The following is a 23,161-nucleotide window of genomic DNA, read 5'->3' on the forward strand; positions in this document are numbered from 1 at the left end:
AATCATTTCAGCTCCTCTTTATCGCTTTTGAGTATGTTTATTTTGACGGCTTTTTTATTTATTCTTTTTTTTTTTTTTTTTTCCCAGTGGTGCCTCAGAAATACGGCCCCTTCTGGAGGCGGTAGGCAGCCTGGTGCTTCCCACCGTCCTCCCAATCAGGAGCCACGATAGTTGTCGGGGGAGCACTGAGCAAATGTCAATTAGCTATAAAAGTTCCACAAACAAGCGTTATGTCTTCCTCTCACGAGTCCCTGGGTGCAGCTCAAAACTGAGCAATAATGTCCACGGTTAAGGATGGCTGCTGGAGGCCCCAGCACGCTCTTCCCATTAATAATCTGGCGCTGGCGCTGGCGCTGGTGTGGAGTCACCCACGTCCGCGCGAGCCAGGCGGCTGCAGGAACAGGGGCTCCAGTCACATCTGCGGGGAGGACAGGTGACCCCGGTGGCCCTCGGCTCATCCCCCGCGGCGACTTAACCCCTCAGGGCCCGGCCCAGCCTCCTGCTTCTGTCCTGCCCACGTCTGCGATCGCACCAGGCTGCTCTGGCTCCGAGGAGGCAGGAGAGGCGGCGCGCCCTGGGGTCGCTCGCGGTGCTCCAGGAACAGCCACGTGGCCTTTATTTACAGACAAGCTCGCTGGCCTTGGGGCTGGATCGTCAAAGCAAGTCTCTTCCGCAAGCCAGAGCAGGCCTGTGCGGCCAGGAATGGGGCCTGTCTGGACCCGTGAAGTGTCATAAAACCGTATTTATGAAAACAGGCAGCTGGCCCGAGCACTGCGGTTTGTCAATTTGATTTTTTCCTAATGTTGTATTCAAACGTTATTTATCTTGACTATGGGGTTTCTGGCGCCCCCTTAAATCTGGTGCCTCGGTCCGTGACCCACTCTCCTCACCCCAGGCCCAGCTCTGCTTTTTAGCCGGAGAGGATGTGGCCGCCGTGGGTCCTTCTACAAGGGCTCACCTGTGTGTTTCAAGGAAATGACCATCCCCCCTTGGGAAGAGTTGGGAAGAAAGATCCCGCAGTGCTCTACTTGGAAAGGGTGTCCGGAAAGACGGTGAAGGCAGACCCCAGTTTCAATTCTTGTGCCACGGCCACGTGAGCTTCAGCAAGTCATCCAACTTCTCTGACCTCAGGCTTCTCATCTATGAAGCTGAAATAATGATACTGACCTCAGAGTAGGGCTGTGGAGATTGAATGAGGTGTGTACGTCAGGCAGCTGGCACTTGGTAAATGACACTTCGCCAAATGTTTGCAGAGTGAATAATCAACACACAAGCTGTTGGTTTCATATCATCGGATTGCCTTCAGACCAGCTGACCTTTTTTGTCATTTTGCTTCTACATCAAGTTTTCATGATTTCTTCACATTTTATGTTCTGTGCTAGACCCAAAGGTCTATAGATTTCTGTAGAAATCTTTTCTGTATCCCCCTCCTTGTGCTTTAGGCAAGCATCTGATAAGTGTTGGTTGCATGAAAGGAAAGAAGGGTTATTTTTTTTTTTTAAGATTTATTTATTTGGGAGGGACTGAGGGGGAAGGAAAGGGAAAGAACCCTAAGCAGACTCCCCACTGAGAGCAGAGCCCAGTGTGAGGCTCGATCCCATGACCTTGAGATCATGACCTGAGCTGAAATCGAGAGTCAGACGCTTAACTGACCGAGCCACCCAGGTGCCCCAAAAAGAAAGGTTATTAATGAACTATGGTATGAATAGATTTAAAACCATAGAGTGTGGTCCTGGATAGGTGACCTGAACCATTTACCATACTGTCAGCTCCAGGACTCTTCAGAGGGTTGGACTCAGAGCAGAGAAGCCGGGGATCCCTGGGTGGCTCAGCGGTTTGGCTCCTGCCTTTGGCCCAGGGCGCGATCCTGGAGTCCCGGGATGGAGTCCCGCGTCGGGCTCCCGGCATGGAGCCTGCTTCTCCCTCCTCCTCTGCCTCTCTCTCTCTCTCTCTCTCTCTATGTCTATCATAAATAGATAAATAAATATTTAAAAAAAAAAAAAAGCAGACAAGCCCAGAGACCTTGAAAACTACAGTGACCCCAGTGATTCCCAAGTGGAGAGTCGTATGCATAGATCATTGCCCAGGTCCTTGTCCCTCTAAGTGGAGGTGGCAAGGAGAAGAGAATTTAATGCTTTTACTGCTTCCAGGGTTGGCCCATGGAGATTCAGTTAATTCATAACTGCTCAAGAGTCAGAAAGTTCTGGGTTATCAGGGAAAGGCTGCGCTGGGGGCTTTTTAGGTCAAAGACGTCAAGAGGCAAGCTTATAAAATGGGTGACCGTGTGATTTATTATTCAAGCTGGGGTAATTTTGGAAGTGAAAGGAGATGCAGTTATAATTATGCTAGAATGAAAAACACCAACCCAGGCTGTTCTAGGCAAAGCAGGACACACATTCACTCTACTTCTAAGGCAAACATGCAAGGAGCCCCCTGCTCAGTGTTGGAAAGAATAAAGTCATCTGTGCCTGTGCCCCGGAGCAACACTGGCTTCTTTTGCAAGTGGGCAGCTGCATGTCTGCCCTCTGCAGCCCGCTGCTGTCTGGTAATTGGACAATTGTGCCCTTCTCTGCCCGCTGTGTCCTCTCCTTACCCCAGAGCTGGCTTATTCACCCATGGCTGTTTGCTGGCTCTCCAGTTGCACTTGGGGTCTTTGTGTGAAAGAGTGATGTCTCAGGAGCCTGCAAAATGGAATCAGAAGTGGAGAGGCCCCCAAAGGCAGAATGCCAAAGAGGTGTTCACGGGGGGGATGTGAATTGTCTTCAGATAAATGACTGGTATAAGCTCCGGAAAAGATGGTAGAAAATCACCCAGTCTAATATGCTGCCTGAGAGACTCTCCCTCTAACCAATTTAATGTTGAGGAGAGTGGAATCAAAACGGTAAGGTAAGGGGCTTAAGTATGTGCATTCCTCCCAGTTCAGGTCTCTGGCCCACAGGCCCTCCCTGGATTCCAGTCTCGAATATCCCACGGCTTCCTCGACCTCTCCACTGACAGAAAGATCAGACTCAGCATGTCCCGGCAGGCCCTGGGTCTCTCAACCCACCTGAGCAACCCCTTCTTCCCTGTCGGCTACTCAGGCCCCAGCTCAGGGAGTTACTTGCAACTCCTCACATCTTCCTCCACGTATCACATCGGATCTGTTAGAAAGCACTATTGGGAATGCATCACCGTCTGACCACTGCCGCTGCCTGTTTCAAGCCCCCTGCGTCTCTCGTCAGGGCTCTTAGTATTACTGCCTCCTAACTCCTTCCACTTGTACCTGCCCACAGTCTTTTTCCCACTGGCCAGTCAAATCTATCCTTTTATTTTTTATTATTATTATTTTTTTAAATCTATCCTTTTAAAACCTAAGTCAGGCTGTGTCATTCCTCTGCTCAAATATCCCAAAGCAGTTTCCCATTTTCTTCAGACAAAAAGCTGAAATCCTCTCTCAGGCCTGCAAAGTCCCACATGAACTTCAATCATCCCCAGGACCAGCTCAGTCTCATCTTCTAAGGATACATCCTGGTTCTCGTAGCTATCACCATTCTGCCCTGCTTGCTGTTCCTCAAATAAACCAGGCACACCCCTGCCTCAGGACCTTTGCACTGGTTGTTTCATGTGCCCAGAACTCTCTTCCCCTAGATCCTTCTTGGCTAAATCCCTCTCTGCCTTCAAGTGTTTGCTCAAAGTTTCAGCTTCTATGGGACTTATTTTTCTGCATAGCATCCATTACCTTCTCATATACTCTGTATTTTACTTATTATTTTTTGTGTATTGTTTCCTCTGGGTGGAATACGAGCTCTCTGAAGGTAGGAATGTGTGTCTTGTTCGCTGGTGTGATCTTAGAACAGGGATCTGGCACAAAGCAGGAATTCAATGAATATTTTCTGACTGACTGAATTGTGCAGCTCTTCACCAAATGCTACCAGGTGTCAGGTGCGTGCTAAGTATATCAAGATGTCCACGGCAAAATATTCCTCTTAATGTGACCCCGAATTTTGGGGATGGAGGCATGGCCGGCCCTTGTGGGACATAGTAATGATGCATAGCAGTGGTAAGGATGCAGCGTGCACCCTCTCTTGTTCTCCCCAGTGATCAAAACAGCCTTCCCCACAGCAGGTGATGCTGGGACTGGAACTTGACGAGCGAGTGGAATTTTACCAGGCAGTGGAGCAGGGTGGCCAAGCTGTTCCTCACGTCTCAGTGGGTTTTCATTCTGCATACTGATTCGGAGGGCGAGCCTGGCACCAGGGAAGTAGGGATGAGGAATTAATTGTAATAGTCATGTTGCTCAGACAACATGTTCTTCTCAACAGACAGAAGGATGACCTGACTGCTTCCCGGGACGCTCGAGTCACCCAAGTGCTATAGTTTGCTCACCTGCTGGTGAAATGAAAAACAATTTCCTTTGAGAGCAACCTGGGCCAGTGACCTTACAGCACCGGAGCCACTGTGCTGATCACCATCCACAGAAATCACTTGCTGGGATGGATGGCTGCCCTGCTTTCCCCACAGAGCATTTTCAGAGCATAGTGTGGTCCTGTATCCAGTTTCCCCTGGATTCTTAGGAAGCCCTGGCTTGTTAAGGGCCTTTGGTTTGCAATTTCTTAAGATAATTTCCTGTAAGTCAAAGATACATCTGTGGTGGAGCTTAGTTGTTTTTAGTTGAGCCCAGATTCCCTCTGAGGAATAAAAGGACCACCAGATATTTGATGTTTGTTAACTCCTTCTGTGGCATAACAGAGAGAGAGCATGCATCGAGGTACTTGGCGGGTGCTGCTTTCTGGCGTTGGGGCCTCTGGGACCACAGGATCGTTCCAAATCCCACCATTGCCTATCTACATAGGTTTGACAGTTCTGGTGGTGGCGATAATACATCCGTTAACTATTTCTATGTAACAAATCACTGCTGCACTTAGTGGCCTAAACCAGCAAGTTATCACTTCTCACAGCTCTGTGAGGTGCTTGGATTGGCCCCTTGCCAATTTTGTCTGAGACAACTCTTGCGACTGTGTCCCGCTGGAAGGGCAAGGTGGCTGGAGCTGTGTTTGGTTGGGATGGCCAGAGCTTCATTCCCGTTTCCTCACAGTGGGAGGCTTCCTGGCATCATGGCCCCAGGATAGCCTCCCCAGAAGACAAGCCCCAATGCATATAACACTTACCAAGGGCTTGCATCTTGTTGAGTTGGCCCAAACAAGTCACATGGGCAAGCCCAGAGTCAGCGTGGGAGAGGGGTATAGATACTGGGAGGTATGGTTAGTCGGGCCATGACATAACAATCTTACACAAAAGGAAAGGAGAGATCACCAACTAGGTCTTCCTAGCCCAGGTCCTGTGTCTCTTCCCTTCTGCCTTTTGATGTCTTAGAGTTCTCACCTGCAGTCTTGCGTGTGCTGCTCACCATGCTGCTAGGCAATGTGACCAGGAAGCACTTAGGCCAACAGGTACATCCTTAGACCATTACCTTCAGTGATGGTTTTAGGATGGTTCCAGCTCTGATTCTGACTCTGAGCACCCAGACCAATTCTGAGTACACGCAGATACCCCTTCTTCTTTCCCTGGAGTCCCTGGAGTTAGCACTCCGCATCACAGAAAAGAAACCCCCGTTGGAGTTTGCCTCAGACATGCATGAGCTCAGTGTCTGATGGGACAATGCCTCTCCACTATCATGCTCAGATGATCTCTCCAGAGAGCAGGCCTTTTATCTGTCATAATTATCTGTCATAATCACCTCTAAGATGGTCTCTAAAGACCCCTGCTCCTGGTCTTCAAGCCCTGTGTGATCCTTTTCACTTGAGCAGGAGCTGGGTTTACTGACAACAGTATGCAGTGAAGTAGTGTGACTTTACTCCTGAGAGTAAGTTATAAAGAGGCTGTGGCCTCCCTCTTGGGTGCTTTCCTGCATTCTCTTGGGTCCCTTACTCTAGAAGAATCTGACCATCAGGTGGTGAGGCAGCCCTGTGGCAAGACCCGCCTCAGTCTGCCTGACAGCTGATCTTCTGAGGCCTCTTACCAACAGCGATATGAGTGAGTGAGCTCAGAGGTTATCCTCCCCAGGTCATTCTCAAGATGACTGTGGCCCCAGCTGATACCCTCCACACAGCCTACAAGAGACCCCAAATCAGAACCACATAGACAAGGTGCTCCTGGATCCCCAACCCAAAGGAACTGCGAGATTACATGTGTTTGCTGTTTCCAGCTGCTACATTTTGGGGCAATTTGTTACACAGCAATAGGTAACTAGTACACAATCATGTCCTCACTTTGGGACACATACAGCCTTTGTAAAAATGTGCAGAACTCAGGATCCCCCACCCCCCCACCTCCAGACAGTGAGTAAAAAACTAAGTGAAGCAAGAAGGAGGAGTGACAGGGAAAGAGGAGGGGGCGGGAGGATTTCTTTGGTCCCCTGGAACCATAGGCCCTTGACTTTCCTTCACTGGATGTTGTGGTGTTTGGAAATAACCATCCAAGCAGAAAAAAGTCCTCACAGGGTTAAAAGGGTAGCAACAAGTAATTTAATACTTTGTTTGATTGGATTAGTAGCAAAGGCATTGCTAGTCTCTAACGGAGACAAGGAAAGTTTAGCTGTTTAAATTAAATCTCTTCAGCATCATTGGTCTGAGCAGTCTACTTATCTTTGCTCCAGATGCTCTACACATTTCTGTTTCTCTTATTCTGGGGTGGAAGGGGAAGCAAAAATGAATTTTCTTTTCTTTTCTTACGTAGGTACATCCCCTGGACCTACCCCACGTGACTACTGCAGCACATATGGTTTAGAGCCATTGAGAATAGTAATGGATCTGCCTGGCTTGGGTGAGCACTGGAGCAGAAATTCTCCCTCCTTTTAACACTTTGGCTCAGTGAGGCAGGCCAAGCCCTGTAATCATCATTGATTATCTCATTCGGCATGACTCCTGGGAAATCTTGGGTGAAAGCAAATTGAATTGGATATTTGCTGCCACTCTTGTAAAAGGATCCCATCTTAGATTAATTTCAGGCATGATGGCAGCCTAGAAAATGAGGTCCCAGAGTAGTGTGGCCAAGGGGGCTGTCAGGCACTGTGAAAAGATACAGCCCTTGTGAGCTGATGTATGGAAAGGCTTTATAGCAAAGCACTATCTTTTAACATAGAGGATTAGTCACAGAGGGGAGGCTCCTCCATAGATGAGTTTGCCCGACTGGCACAGGGAAAAGGCTGATTGTTAAAAAGATTAATTAAATAAAGCCCACACTGCATTGTTCCTGTGGGTGTCCTAGGCCTCCTAGGGAGAGAGGGCTGCACCAGGTCTCTTGGGGCAGGATCTTAGACATAAAGGGAAGAGAAGCTCTTTTGTGGACTTTGGTTCATTCTGAGCAATCCCTAGCCCTTAGTGGGGGAAGATGAATAGGCGAAATTTAAAAAGGCCAGGGGTTTATTTAATGAGAGAGGAGGATTTGGGGCTGGTGAGTCCTGCTGGAGGCCCCGTGGCACTGCTGAGAGATAGAGTAGCACTCAAACTTGAGCCCTCAGCCACCTGCCTCCCTCAAAAACATCCCACCTGACCAGAAGTGGGGCCTTTCTGACCCTTGTGAAGAAGATCCCAAAAGGACGGTGGTTGTGAGATTGGGTGACACATATGGTGCCAACTAGAGAAAGCCAATGATGTGAAATCAGCATGTAGGGACCAACCCTGATGGCAAATGGAGCCCACGGGCATCATCGAGCAGAGCAAACAAAGCTCTGGCTGTGAACCTAGCGAGATGATATGTGCAATAACAGAACACTAATAATAATAATGACAGTGACACTAACACATACTCTTCATCAAGTGGCATTTACGTGTCAGGATGTTTAGATCTAACTCTGCAGAGAGAGATCCATATAGATATATAGCAGCCCAGCAAGATAAGTATTATTTGTGGTGAAAAATGTTGGTACTCCTCCAAAATCACCTTGGGTCCCTTTTCACCCATTTTGGGTGTGTTCTTGCCTCCAACAGTAAGCAGCTGTGCTATGTTCATAGGGTTTCTCCTGGGCCAGTGGAGCTAGTTTGGAAACATTGGAGACACAGAGGTGCCCTGAACTGGGCACTAACAGGTGCAGAGAAGCAAAACAGCTCTAGGAGGGTGAACTCAGAGGTGTAATTTGCGGGCCAGAGTGCTGCTGAGGATTAGGCTGAGGATACTCTTTGTAGGCCTTTTTTTTTTTTAAGATTTATTTATTTGTTTCAGAGAGAGAGGGAGGGGAGGGGCAGAGAGTGGGTAAGAGACAGAGAGAGAGAGAGAGAAGCAGACTCTGTGCTGAGTGTAGAGCTCCATGACCCTGAGATCATGACCTGAGCTGAAACCAAGGGTCTGATACTTAACCGACTGAGCCACCCAGGAGTGCCTACAGGTTTGCGGGATGTTTGCCTGAGATTACATTCCTGCTTGGCTTCCTCCATTTGTCTCTCCTGCTTCCCCTACTCAATTTCCAGCGTCTCCTGGGAGTGCTTCCTTAGTAATACAACCCTTCATCTTGGGATCTGTTTCTGGGAAATCTAACCTAAGGCATTATCCCTGATTTGCAAGTCAAAAGCAGAAGTTTATGGTGAGGTGGAGTTACTAGCTTGAGTACGGTCACACAAGTAAATGGCTTGTTTATGACCAGTCCTATCTGACTCCAGAGTCCATGTTCTTCACATCACCCCCAAAAGCCCGTTACCAAAGGGGAAATGTTTGTGTAGGAAAAACTTGGAGAAAAGCTCATGCTTATTATCATACTTTAATTCCCTGCTACAAGTGTTTCTTGCCCATGGGACCAAGAGTTGGTCAAGGTCAAGACACCTCTGACAGCAACATCCTTGTAAGTGGATTTGTAGCTCCTACACCCAGCTTCATACACCCAGCTAGATGACACCTCACTATGATACATTCCACATGCTGGCACCAGCATGTGACACAGAAGATAATTCTCTTCTGGTGCTGGCATATGGGATGTATCACAGTGAAGTGTCATCTTTTCGTGTTCATTTCCTTTAAAAGCTAGCATTGGGCAATGGTGGTCCTGATCTGTCATTGCTACCTGCCTGCAAGAGAGCTAGTAAGGCCTAAGGGGAGATAAACTTAGGAACCTGATAGAGCCCAAGCCCTGGCCTTGGTGCCAGAGAAATCACCTAAAATTGGAGAGGTAAGAACAAGACTTGCAGAGGCTGGAGACCAGGATTGCCTTGGACTCAGAAGGAACAAGACTGAAATTCTAGAAATTCTGAAATTCTAATTTATAAGCCAGATGTGAAGCTTTAGACAAATTACTTAATTTCTCTGGGCCTTGTGTTCTCATCTACAGACTGGGAATTCTGTTTATAGAATTGCTATGACTTTTGAGAGAATGAATGCATGCAAAGGATCTATTGTAAGGATTGGTGCATGGTAAGCATCCAATCATGGTACTTGTGCTTTAACTAATAATTGCAAATAGTTTTTGCTTATTTTAAGTAGGAGGCAATGGTCAGGATATCAAATACAGCTGGCTTGTCATATATATCAGCATATACTCAAACTCTAGCAAATTGCCTGCTCTAGTAAGGCAAGGGAAGGGAAGACCTGTATAATAAAAGTTCCATTTTCTCATAGGAGCAGTGTCTTCCGTGGCTTGTTCAAAATCATAGCACAAAATAGGGAATGTACGGCTGTGAATTTTTACATTCTGGTAGAGTTCTATAACCTTCGGACTTACAGACAGTTAGTGGAATTGCTTGGTTGCTGGCTTGAGGGCCACTCAAGTTAATTTCCTGCAAGTGTCCAATTGGCCCTATTTTCCAGGTGACAGTGGCTTTTGGTAGTGATCTCAAACAGAGGCCTAAACAATGTTTAGGTTTATAGCATGCCTACTGGAAATGTACTTTAATACCTGTGACCACAATAATGCTGCAGAACAATCACTAAAATGTCAGTTGGCTACAACAACAGAGGTTAATATTATTATTTTGCTTATGTGACTTCGGGTCAGATGGAAGCTCTGCTTCAAGCTATGGGTTGGTCAAGTCTGCTCATGTGTCTGCCTTCTAGGGCCCAGCCTGAAGGGGCACACTCTGCTTATGGCAGTCACAGGCCAGTCCATGCCAGCACGTTTAGAGCCTCTGCATGTGTTAGTCTGCTAAGATTACATTGGTTAAAGCAATCATTGGGCCAAGTCACAAACCAAGTAGGTGAGGAAACATACTCTGTCTAGAGTAGGGGAGGGTCTCCAAAGTCACATGGCAAAGTATGTGGATGAATAATTTTATAGTGAGAGAGGCAATGAAGAAGTGTAACAACAATCCAATCTACCACACAAGAAAAATGAGACGTCGCACTGTACCAGAACTAGGACAAAAGATAACAACAATCAAAGAGAGATCAGAGGGTTAGCATTGATGCTCTGAGCATCTGCTATGCAGTTGGGACAAAGAACACTGAAATTACCCCAAAGAATACCCAAAGATCTCCCTTCTGTACCCCAACTTATGATTAGAAGTAAACAGATAACAATCAATATACACATGGATATGTCATAAGTTAAGATACATAAATGATGTGTATCTTAACTGCTGCTCCAGGTAGATAGTCACTGCTATGACTAAACCTGGCTAACAGCTCCTGAGAGAGCCACTCCCTGCCTACCTAAGGATTGAGCTAAGTGGGTAGGGGATTATCCCTAAAAGGCTTCTGGGTTTCTTATCTCAGCCATGCTTGAGATTTGTGTTTAAAGGTCCTCAAAAATACACTTTCCCTCTCACTGCCTGTCTAAGCTCTTGGTGGAAGACTGCTGACTCGACTGAGCTTCTAGGAATGGGGACAGACATAAACTAAACCATGATGAAATGGATCTTGGCCTCTGCTGATGAAAAATGGGGCATCTCACCTGGGGTGTCTCACAGGTAGTGAAATTAAACTGAGAACAGAAAATAAAATATAATCCCAGTTCCTTAAAATGCACCTAAATAAGTGCAAACTACAAAAATAAGTAGCAAGAGGGGAGTTATCAGAGACTTTTAGAACTCAGTGGACACAGGAACGGTCTCTTTTACAGTTATTGAAACAGAAGCTTATCAACTTAAGGGACTGTTCGAGGCACATGGGTATTTAGTGCCAAGGACCTTTGCATTAAGTGTCCAGTTTTCACTCCTTATCTTGCAAACTCGCTGTTCACAAGAGTCTAGAAGGTTTTCAGTGTCTGCATTTTGAATAACAAGAATTGAACTGGAGACAAGAGGGGCAAAGGTTACATAATCAATGAAGAGATTATTGAGTAACAATGCTGACCTTGGTTGTGAAAAGAGAAAAAAGGCACTGCCATGGTATTCATACAACCCAGGAGGAGGGGCGGGGAGTCTTCTTTGAGTTCATTGCAATCTGGGGATAAACCCTGATTTGAATACTTTCCAGCTATAAACTTGAAAATGCCATTAAATTTCCTTAAGCACTGCTTCCCTCATTCGCAAAGTAAAGATAATTTTTTTCTGAGCTTCCAGCTTTGAAAGGTTATTGTGAGTTTCCAAATGCAGGTTATTCAGTCCAACAAAAACATTTACTATGTGCCTACTCCACACCTACAGGCACTAGAGAGTCATCGATGAGTATAGCAAGAGCATGCTACATATGCTAGCTGATGGAACACGCGTGTGCATAAGAGAACAATCATTATTATCACTACCTTGAGAGGAGCTCCCTTCTCCCCTGGAAGCAGTGACTAGAAAGATATCCGTCGATGCTTCCATCACCCACACAGCTCAGAGCTCTAAGACTTACTGCTCTTGGTAGTCACAGAGCACATAAGACATTATCCAATGGTCATTGTTTAAAATGGTGCTTCTGAATTTTTTTTTTCCTTTATATACATGCGAGTTTCAAGGACGACTTAGGTGTTGTTCTTGATGAAGCATCATGATCCAGAAGGGAAAGTGTAAGACAGAACATTGTGGATCAGGGGCTAAATATCTCGAGTTGCTTCATTCCCAACTTGCTTTAAGGGTCTGGATAACTCCAGTTTTCTGAATTTGGAATTTCCTCCACTCTACAAGGAGGAGGAATCTTGCTCTGCTTGCTCCAAAGGTTTCATGGGGAGTCAAGATAGCAGTGGGTATGGAAGATTTTTTGGTTTTTGTTTTAATTTATAAATGCTAAAAAAAAAAGGTTAACAGCAGGCCACAACCTATTTTTGGCCTGTATTTGGGACATCTGGGAAAAGAAAAGATAAACCAGATGAATTCTCTTGTCAGCTCGCTAGTAACCAAATTTACTGTAAAACACACAAACGGTAATTTACCATTTGGTAAATGATATTTACCAGCAGAAAGATAAGGGAGAGTCTTTGTCTATGAGTTACTTATAGCAGAAGAAACCTAGTCTGTGTCAGCTACTTATTGTAAATAAACCTGAAATATATGTATTTATGGGACATGGCTCACTGGAAAACGTCTCATAAGCCATGTGATTTATTTGCCAATTGCTATGTCTTGCTATTGCATGTAAACTGATTCAGAAGCGAACTTAATGCTAGGTCTGATGAGTGATTCACGCTGAATCTCATCTGCGTCCTTTCATGATATGTCAGGTGCCATCATAGTTAAGGTATGAAAGGACAGGTATAAAAAGGTGCTTCACAACTAAAATGACTCCTCTGTTCAAGCAATGTGCTTACACTTCATATATGAAATCTTAGGCAAAGCAATCCTCGTACCGAAGACAATAGACAACCGGGGCAGTGGTGTCAACAATCCTAGATCTTCCTGAGGGAACAAAGCTTGGCTGTATCTTGCTATTTCCAGTAAACTTTGAATCAGGAATAAATTTGGTACTGGGTGTTGTCAATGGTTTGAGTTGAGTCTCATTTGTTTAATCTCTGAGCTTCCTCAGGTGTTCTCATAGATAAGGAAGGCATTGTCATCACATGCTTTTGGGCATCACCAAGGAAGTACCTGTAAGACCTAATCCAGTCTTGAGGGTAAAGATTTTGTGCATGTGTGAGATACAAATGATAAAGAGAAACACACACTCTACAAAACAGCAGGGTCTTCTTAAAGCCTTTGAAGCCAGTTGAGGCTGGGTGAGTGGGCGTGGAAGAGTAGAAAGAAAATGCCCTGGGGCTTTGCTGTTACAATCAAAGAGGCAACAGTTAGAGCTGGCTTTTGGGTGGGTTCTTCGGTCACCTGTTTAACAGAGTGGGTGTGGGCACCAGTGTCCACAGCCACAGATAATGCACTTGATCATTCTTGTGGTTGGATTTTCCCCTCCCAACTAGCTCCTGACCATCCCGCAAACCATTTGTGGTCTCTTTTTGTGCCCATTAGGACATTAGCATTCTGTGTATTGCCTTCCCTATCCACTGTCATTACCTTGACATACATGGCGTGTGTACAGCTCGAAGAGCAGCAGAAATGAGGTGAGCTTGGACTCCCCTTCCAAGTGCTCTGCCCTTCTGTTTCTTTTTTTCACATGTTGCCCATCACCATTTTGAAAGCCAAGGGATAGAGACTATCCAGAGATGGATAAGTAAAATAGTCTAAGTAAAAATATTTTTTAGGGGGGATTAACCCAAAAAGGCAAGAAAGGAATATTTTATCTTCTTGGAACTCCCAAAGCCCCAGACAGAGAGGGAATTGGAGAGAACAGAGAGCAGTTTTCCACCTTGACTCTCCATCTTAACTGAAGACTTACCTAGGGTCCTTTTAAAAAATGCTATGCCTGGGCCCCACTCCAAACTAGTGAAATTAGAATTTCTAAGAGTGAGGCTCAGCATGCATTTTAAATGTTTCCTAAGTGTTTCTAATGGGTAGCCATAGTTGCAAACCACTAGGATAGATATTTTGTAGTCATTTGTTATAGTTCTTATGAAAAAGTCAGGTAGTTCATGTATTTTGGGGCATAAAATGGCTCAGGACTGAAATATTTGCTATTGTGAGAGAAGCTATTTAAAATGGCAGCCCAACTGCAGACCAGAGCATTGTCAGTCCATCTATGAAACAATTTATTTTGATGCTTATGGCATTAACCAATCCTGAGATCGTTCTGTCTGATGAGAATGTGTTTAATGACCTGAGTCCATCTATGAGCCAGAGAAACACCCTGATTGACTTCTCCTTTGACAAGTTTATCAGCTTGAGGAGGACATTAATATTTTTACCGTTAAACAAAATGACTTACAAGTGGGATCTTATTAGAAAATGTGAGCTCCAAATCACGTCAGGAAGAGAACCCTCCCCACTTCCTTCCCAATAATGGAGCTGACACTTCTGTTCTCAGGAGAAAAAGCACTGAAACTGTGTGTTATTCCAGAAATTCTGAACTGTGCAGCCAACTGGATCACTTTAAGGACCCAAATGGGAGACATATTTGTAGTCAATGTCTGCACATAAGGAATTTCTCTCTGCATAATTTTGCTCTTAAGGGTGATGGAATGAACTCTACTTTAATTAAATGCAGAGGGACACTAATCTACTTTGAAAGGCACCACTAATCCACTTATTGGCAGCTAAGATATGTAGATACTAATGGGAGTTTCGAGAGAGCAGGCACAAGAGGGAGACCATTTCTAGGAAATACCCACTCTTGGAATAGGCACTGTTGTGTATATATCCTTCATGGCCAATGGCTACCAAGCAACTCCAAGTAAATCCAATATACTCTGCTTACCTCATGGCTTATGTCTTCATTAGGGGGTTATGCACATGATATAAACAGTTTTTGGTATGCAATGATATTAAGAAATGAAGAATCTATTTATAATTTGGTACTCATGCCTAATTATACATTAGTTTGGTCTTCTGTTAATAAACTTTTGGATATGTACTCTAAACTTCTAGTTTTCTACGTATTATTATGGTTTTGTATTTCTGCCCTGTGGAAACTTAAAAAAAAAAAAAGGTATATGCTACTGCATTTATTGGTGTTACTATGAGTAGTTTCATGACTGTTTTTACTTTCTTTGCTTAAACAGACATTGAAATTTCTAGTGCAAATTACTCGCTCATAGAATATAACTGTTGTTCAGGAAATGCTTGAATATTTTCAGCAGAGGAAAGAAAAGTATATTATCATCATTTTTAAAAAATATTTTATTTATTTATTTAATCATGAGAGACACAGAGAGAGAGAAAGGCAAAGACATAGACAGAGGGAGAAGCAGACTCCATGCAGGAAGCGCAATGTGGGACTTGATCCCGGGACCCCAGGATCACGCCCTGCGCCAAAGGCAGACACTCAACCGCTGAGCCACCCACACATACCTCATCTTTTTTTTTTTTTTTTTGACAAAATAGCTTAACTGTCTAAGAAATAGTCCATGCATACACCATGCACACACCTTCATTCGTTGCACACTCCTAAGACTGGCCCAGGAAAACTTTCATTCTTCCTGTGCTCTTCATTGAAAGCTAAGGGAAGGACAAAGGAAAGACATGTAGAGCAGGAAGAGAGAAGGATCTCAGAAGGACAATAAAGCAGCTGTTAGCAAACCTATACCATGTCTTTAACAATACAAACCCCATCCCTAAACAACGTCACAACCTCCTGTTAATCTTGTGACACTCCGTTAAAAAACAAAAGTACATACACAAACCCCTGATGTGATTCAGATAGAGTCAAAGTCTATATTTGAAAATTAACCATGGGCTCATTTGGGAGCTAGAATGGCAAGAATAAATTAGCATTTATTGTATGACTGGTACAGTCACTATTATTTATTATGCATAATGATTTTATAGGATAGAAATCATTATATTCATTTTGTACTTAGAAACTGTCCTAAAGTCACACAACTTATACAGCTAGTGAATTAGAGGTTGGAACCCTGGGGTTGCCTTGAAGCTGGTTCTGAGGAAGTGTAACATGAATGCACAACTCTGGACAATACATATACTGAAAATACTGGAGAGTGACCAGAAGCAGGCAGAAACGTCTATCCTTTGAAGAAAGGACCAGCACTGGATGAGTTATTTATTTTATTTTCTCTACAACATACATACATACACTTATTTATTTATTTAAAAATATTCTATTTATTCATGAGAGTCACACAAAAAGAGGCAGAGGCATAGGCAGAGGGAGTAGTAGGCTCCCTGAAGGTAGCCCAATGTGGGACTCGATCCCAGGGCCACACCCTGAGCGAAAGACAAGTGCTCCACTACTGAGTCACCAGGTGTCCCTTTTTTATTTTTTACAATTTTTAACTTGAGGAAAGGCCCCACTCAATACCACATGGGTAGACTAAAACTTGATAAAACCCCATAGCTACTGCAAAGGGAGGAGAATCCTAAAAGGTGAAGCAAAACTGAGGAGTCCGAAATTCTATGTATAAACTGATCCCCTTTCTCTTGCTGACTCAACAACCATGGATACATGGAGCAGAATCCAAGTATCCTACTAAGGTTAAAAGAACTGAACTGACATTTGAACTGCTACCCACTGCAGGGAGCATAGAATTTTGAGTTTGAATACAGCCAAGTTGAATGTCTGCTAAAACAAAACAAAAATAATAAAACAACAACAAAGACAAAACTCTTTGGAGGAACATAACAGAATGCAGTGTCTTTATAACATACACAATGCTCAGAATACAATCTAAATCTACTAGACACAAAGGCACAAGAAAATATGATTTATACTCAATAAAAAGGCATTAAATAGAAAGAAGCCTCAAAGAAGAGGGATTTTGTGTCTCAATTCCCCCTGAAGCACCATAGCAACCTGGCAGGAAAGGGAAATAATGAAGACGATACTCAGGCTAAGGATTGTCTGTGTGTGGGAATGGCTGCTCCAAGGAAGAATCATAAGTCAAAAACACAAGTTGTATGAGTATGTGGAAAACATGGTTCCCTATACCTTAGTGTCTCTCCAAAAGATGTTGCTCAGCAGTGGGCCTTCCCGGATAGAAAAAACGCTTGTGGAGGCAGGTACAAGGATTAGGATGACGTGGTTCACCATGGGGCCTTGATCATGTTTGGATAGTAAGCCAATCTTATCTCAGAATGGGACTGGACAGTGGGAATGGGTGACTACCGTGCTACATTGCTTTGAAATACCATGGAATACTCAGTTTCACAGGCTGCAGTAAAGAGAGTATAGAGGGAGAAGAAAAGAGACTAAACTATCTGGAGCTTCAACATTAAATGCCAGACAGAAGAAAGTGAGCCTAAAGTAGAGACAGAGAAGGGTCAGGGAGGTGAGAAGGAAACTCAATCAGTGTTAAGACATAAAAGTCAGGGAAAACATGGCTCTCTATCTTTTGGTGTCTTCCTCGCAGGTAAAGTTCAATAACAGATCTCCCCAGACAGATGCAGATGTAGTTTGGTATGTATAAGGATTGGAACTGCATGGTTTCCATGGGGCTCTGGTCATGAAAAAATAATGTTTCAAGAAGGAAGGAGGGGACAGTCATTTTGAATGCTGCTGAGAGATCAAGTACAGTGGTCAATATTTTGGGTGGCAATTAACTTTCTTGTAAATGGGACAAAATTCAGATTAGCAGTTCTCACTTAGCAGAGGCATTATTTGAAACAATGCCTGATGGTAAAATGTTTACACATTTAAATGTTAATGTTAATGTTAAATGTTGCACATTTAACTCCTGAGTCCATTCTATCACATTTTCAAATACTATTATATAACATACTTCTAGAGTTTTTTGTATATATGCTTCCAAATTTGCTCTTTTAAAAATGTTTCGGTTCCTGATTTGCATATGATACCACTTAGAGTCATCGTCTTGCCAGCCCATTCTGCTTCCACTCCAGGATTGAGACTTCACCTGCCACAATGGCCCTGATAGTGAGCCCATCCATGGGAAGAAATTTCCTGATGAGAACTCACTGAACCATATGAATTTTGGGATCTTAACCAAGATAGATGATGGACCCCCTAAAAATGGTTCCTGGTTTTTAAATCTGCACTGTTAAGATTCAGCGGCCAGAAGCAAGTATATGGTCTTTGGTATTACTATTCTGGAATCAATGAAATGCTTTGGATTTAAGATTGAATTGATCATTATTGCTAACTGGAAGCAAATCTCATAGATTTGATCTTGTGTTTTATCTTAAGTACCAAACAATTTCTTCTTCATCTGGAGAGAATACTCTCTACCCTCTAGTTTATTCTCATATCCTGTAATATTTGGGCTGTAAATATTTGTTGTAGTTCTTTGGGGGTACTATACTCCTTAACCTCCTTCAAAGTCTAGATGAATTCATGTTGAATTTTGTTACTATGAAATAAAATCTAAACAAGAAGCAATATACTTATGTTCCTGTAATGGTCAGTCCTCGCATCCCCTCAAATACAGCCAAAAGAACAGTACTGCAAACAACAGTGACATGGTAAAAAGTTTCCTGATTGCTATTACAGCAGGGCAATTGTCACTTCCAACATATAGGAGATTAAGGTTCTTCTTCTGAGGGTTGTGTCTCTAGGATCTCACCTTCCTCTCAGTTTATTTTTAATTTTTAATTTTTCCCCCAAATCCTCATCCAGAAAACACAATCAGCCAGATAGTGTTAACTTCGGACATTTGACAGCACCTTAAGATCTCAGAAGACATACTTTCTGTGGATGAGCAGAGCACAGACTCATGGTTTGGCAGCTTCAGTACCTTGACACACTTGAGGAACCTGCAAGAATCTTAGTAGGCAGCTTCTTTTCTGTGTTTTGAAATTTTGAGTGAGGACATGAAAACCAATTTAAAATATTTACAATAATAGGAAGAAGGGACAGTCCTTTTCTGTCGCACTTTAGGAGGAAGTTAGGAACAAATGTTAGAAGTTTGGTTGGGAAAATTTCAGCTCAGTTTAGTGGAAGACATGCTAAATTTGAGAGCTGGAGTTGCTGTGAACTACCCCATCACAGGACCTGGGGTAATATGACCATCAAGCGATGATCAAGAAGAAAGTCTTATACTGGGACCACATTTGGAGCAGAAAACTTCTAAGATGCTTTGTTTACTAATTTATCACCTGCTTTTATAGGAGCATCACAACCAGATGACCCACATTATCTTTATTAAAGGCATGGCTGATTTTTTAATGGTTCTCTCTCAACCACAGACCTCAAAGTTCAATCTGTTATCAAAACATGATGCAAAGGCCATCAGACATGCCTCTTCAGACCCTGTAATAGGGTTGTCATTTCTTCTTGTTTCTTTATTACTTTTGTTTCTATGTTTCTTTGTGATTCTTAGAAACAAGTTCTTGATTTCAACAAAAAAAGTTCTTGTGAGAAAAGAATGCTTGCCAACATGATTTTTAAAAAATTATTATTAAGCAAGGTCAGAAGGAAAATTGAGTATGCCAAAGTTTATGGCCAAGATATTTTCTTTACAATTAATTTTCCATATTATTCATTTCCTCTATGGAATATTAAGAGCACATGGTTATTGGAGAACTCTGCTTGGGGTGAATCAGGCTCTCTCATGTCTCTTTAATACTTGCCAATCCTTCTCCTTGACTTCAGATGACATGCTTAAGCATATATTCATGGTTTATCCTAAGGGTTTATTGAAGGATAAGCTCTTAGAGAAGGTAACAGGCAATTGCTTATCCTATAAGCCTGGACAATCTAGACATATAAAGGGTCTCTGAGTGGTGGTTTGACTTTATTTATTGGAATAAATGGCAATTAGCTCCTTACAAATAGAATGAAGAAATGATCAATAATAATTATTATTATTTTTAATTTAATTTAATTTAATCTTTAAAAAGATTTTATTTATTTATTCATGAGAGACACACAGAGAGAAAGAGAGAGGCAGAGACACAGGCTGAGGGAGAATCAGGCTCCATGCAGGGAGCCTGACGTGGGACTCGATCCAGGTCTCCAGGATCACACCCTGGGCTGAAGGAGGCACTAAACTGCTGAGCCACCCAGGCTGCCTCAATAATTATTATTAAAAAAAAATTCTTATGCTAGCTGTGCTTTCATTACCGGTGGGGTTTTGAAATTCAGTCTTTGTGGGTTCCTAATTCAAAGACCACCAACCAGAAGTAAAAGGCCACTGCAAAATAGCTGTGTGATCTTGGGCAAGTCACTTAATATATTTGAACCTCACTCATAAAATAAGATTCAAATTATAATATGTCCCTCCCCATATCTTGTTTTTGATACTATGTCATTCAATTTTTCAATGTGCATTCTTGGTTCACTGTATTTTATTATTTGCTTTGCTTTTGTTTTCATACATTTTGATGATGAACCTAGAACTCTAAAATTAAGGTGTCTTTATTCCTGTTCTGTTAAAATTTACACTTGTTCCTTAATACTTAGTTTTCTATTTTTCGACTCCCTATGGAATTTAGGCCAACTCATGTAACTTTTGGATTAAAGCAATGTAAGCAGAATGACATATGTCACTTCTAGGATCAAGACTGAATGATCATTCTTTATCCTCCCTCTGTCCTGCTACTGTGACTAGCTTGGGTTTTGGGGTGAAGGTGATGCGGAACAAGCTCTTCCATTTACAAGTAATGCATGTGCATCATATTTAAGTCTGTGGTTCACACCACTGAGCTCTGGGGATTATATGTCACTGCAGCATAACCTAGCCTATCCTGACTAGAACAACTTCCTTCATCCATTGCAAATAGATTATTGACAAGTAGCATTTTGGGGAATTTAGTAACTATCATTTAGGTCAGAGTTGACAGATAAGCCATACCTTTGACATTGTAATACCACCTAGAAAGAAACATAGCTGTTCCAGATCATTAGTTTATCCATCATTGAGCAAAAAAGTTGCAAGTGATCTAAACTAAGCAAACTTTTGGCTCTAGCTGTTTCTCATCTTCCTGCAAAATATTTAGTAAATGGCAAATTTTAATCCATAGTGAATTATAAGGGACTCCTTTATTCTTAAGAGATGAGATTATTTATATAAACAATTACTAGAAATCAACAAACCACTTTGCAGACTGCATATATTTTTGTTATCATTGTTTCTATTGTTTCTAAGGGCTTTTGAATGAAATAGCATTTGCTACAATGAATTGAATCATTTTTCGGGTGAGAGTTCAGGCTCTAAATCCAAATTTACCTAAATGACCCAAGTTCTCCAAATCAGCCATTTCAAATAATTCCCTTGAAAATAAGACTTGGAAATGCACACCGTAGAAGAAAGAAGAGTTTTTCAAGTTTGCTAATGGCTGCTTTATTATTCCCACTCTCCTGAGATCCTTCTTTCTTCTTGCTCTACATGTTCTTTTTTTGTCCTTCCCTCCCTCAGTGTCTAATGAAGAGACTCAGCAGCATAGGCAGCATAAAGGTTTTTCTGAGCCAGTCTTGGGAGTCTGCAAAGAATAACGGTGTGAGCTGAATCGAGCCAGCGTTGCAGTGTACAAAAGCAGATCTGAAGGCCAAGGAGGAAATCAAGTCAGGGGACAGCAGTCAGGAAAGGCAGTTGACAATAAGAATCAGCAACAGGGACTCTGGAGAATCTTACAACAGAGATTGCTGGATTTTTTTGTCTTTCTCTCTCTTCTTTCTTTCTTTCTTTCTTTCTTTCTTTCTTTCTTTCTTTCTTTCTTTCTTCTTTCTTTCTTTCTTCTTTCTTTCTTCTATTCTTTCTTTCTTTCTTTCTTTCTTTCTTTCTTTCTTTCTTTCTTTCTTTCTTTCTTTCTTTCTTTTTTTTTGCCAGCTTCATTGTTACAGATGCAAAATTTTCAGAGGCATAGCACAGTCCCTGTGGGATTCAGCTACCATTCTGTGACCTTCAGGATGACCTCTAGCCTGAGCCTGTGGGCCGGAATTTTTCATGACTCTCCTTCCCTCTCAATGTAGCTCTCCTTCACTACTCTGTCGCAATGAATAGCCTCTCTTCCATCAGCGTTCCAAACCAGAAGCCCTGGAGTTATCCTCAGTTGCTCTATTTCCCTCACTCTGTACATCTAATCGATCCTGATGTTCTTACTTGGGAAAAACCTATCCATTTCAGGCTTTGCTGTCCCACTGTCTCTTGTGCATTTTCCTGCCACCAAACTCCTCCTGCTCTATTTCATCTGACGCAGGATGCCTGAGTCAACCTCTCACAGAGGAAATGGACATGCCAGGATCTCAGCTGTGGCAGAGGGGAGGAATGATGGAGTTGTTTTATTCTGGAAACCAATGAGCCCCTGAGAAGTTAGTACAGAGGATTTGAGGGTAAACAGATATGAAGACATCTGCCAAGGTGGGGGCACTTTCTGCCAGGATCCTGGTCTCTCTCCAGGCACCTTTACTTTTAGAAGGCAACATTCTAGAGCATTCCACTTCCTGGAATGGTTGACACCAGAAACGACCACTCATTTTAAGAAAGACTCTGCCTTTATACCACAAAGATGTTGTTTTATGGTATCTACTAGATACACCTAAATAAGTAAAGAGCACTTAATATTTGCAGGAATGACACAGAGAAGCCAGGGATGAAAAGTTGAGGCAGGAAATTGAAGCTAAGGGGAGGGCCTGGAGCACTCAGTCTGAGATTATCAAAAACCTGGCTTTGCAGAAAGGGGACAATGGGTGTTTTCAAGCAGGAATGAAACTCATTCCCATAAAGGGTAAAGTTGAGTGCTCCTATGAAGTTGGGACATTGCCTGTATTTGAGCAGGGAGGCATACATTTTGGTGTATTGCTCCTAATGCATGAACCTCTTCTAATTTTATTTAATTATTTATTTAAAAAATTTTTTATTTACTTTTTTATTCAAGTATAATTAATGTACAGTGTTACATTTGTTGCAGGTGTACATTATAATTTAATTTTTACAAAAGCCTTTTGATACTTTGAGAGGCAGAGGTGTAAAGTGATTAGATAAACCGTTCCCAAATACTCTTAAAATTTGTTTATATGGGTTATTTTTATTAGTGTTTATTAGAAATTAAAACACAAAAATTTAAAACACCAGACTACACAAATACACATTCTAATATTCCTGAGTTCAATAACATCATATGTCTTGTAGTGTCTCAAAAATTCTACTTCTGAGAGAATGACAATGAAAAGACAAAGAACATCCAGGTATTTTTATGAAAATAGATTTGACTTTGCATAGCCCTAAAAGAGTCTCAGGGAATCTCAGGGGACACAGGATCATACTCTGAGAACCACTGAATTAAATAAATTTTCTGACATGGCTGGTAACTGTGGAGTTGATATTTCAGTCCAAATCTGACACTAGATACAGTGTTCCTTTTACTTCTATCAAACATTTCACACT

General features: G+C 42.7%; 2 long non-coding RNA genes across 6 annotated transcripts in view; one reads left to right on the top strand and one right to left on the bottom strand.

Moving 5' to 3' along the window:
• LOC140618045 (uncharacterized) overlaps window positions 1-5,643 on the bottom strand; it is a 29,228-nt gene extending 23,585 nt beyond the window's left edge. For all 5 annotated transcript variants that reach the window (XR_012018198.1, XR_012018196.1, XR_012018195.1 and 2 more), the window contains exons 1-3: window positions 5,362-5,643; window positions 2,594-2,681; window positions 1,759-1,963 (exon numbers count right to left, since the gene is read on the bottom strand). This is a non-coding gene — a long non-coding RNA (uncharacterized lncRNA). The remainder of the gene's footprint in view (window positions 1-1,758; window positions 1,964-2,593; window positions 2,682-5,361) is intronic.
• Window positions 5,644-5,686: 43 nt separating this feature from the next.
• The window catches only part of LOC140618044 (uncharacterized), a 50,854-nt gene continuing 33,379 nt past the window's right edge, over window positions 5,687-23,161 (top strand). Inside the window, exons 1-2 of the long non-coding RNA XR_012018194.1 lie at window positions 5,687-5,842; window positions 6,715-6,801. This is a non-coding gene — a long non-coding RNA (uncharacterized lncRNA). The remainder of the gene's footprint in view (window positions 5,843-6,714; window positions 6,802-23,161) is intronic.

The sequence above is a fragment of the Canis lupus genome, chromosome 26 (assembly GCF_048164855.1).
Source record: "Canis lupus baileyi chromosome 26, mCanLup2.hap1, whole genome shotgun sequence".
Classification (NCBI taxonomy): Eukaryota; Metazoa; Chordata; class Mammalia; order Carnivora; family Canidae; genus Canis; species Canis lupus.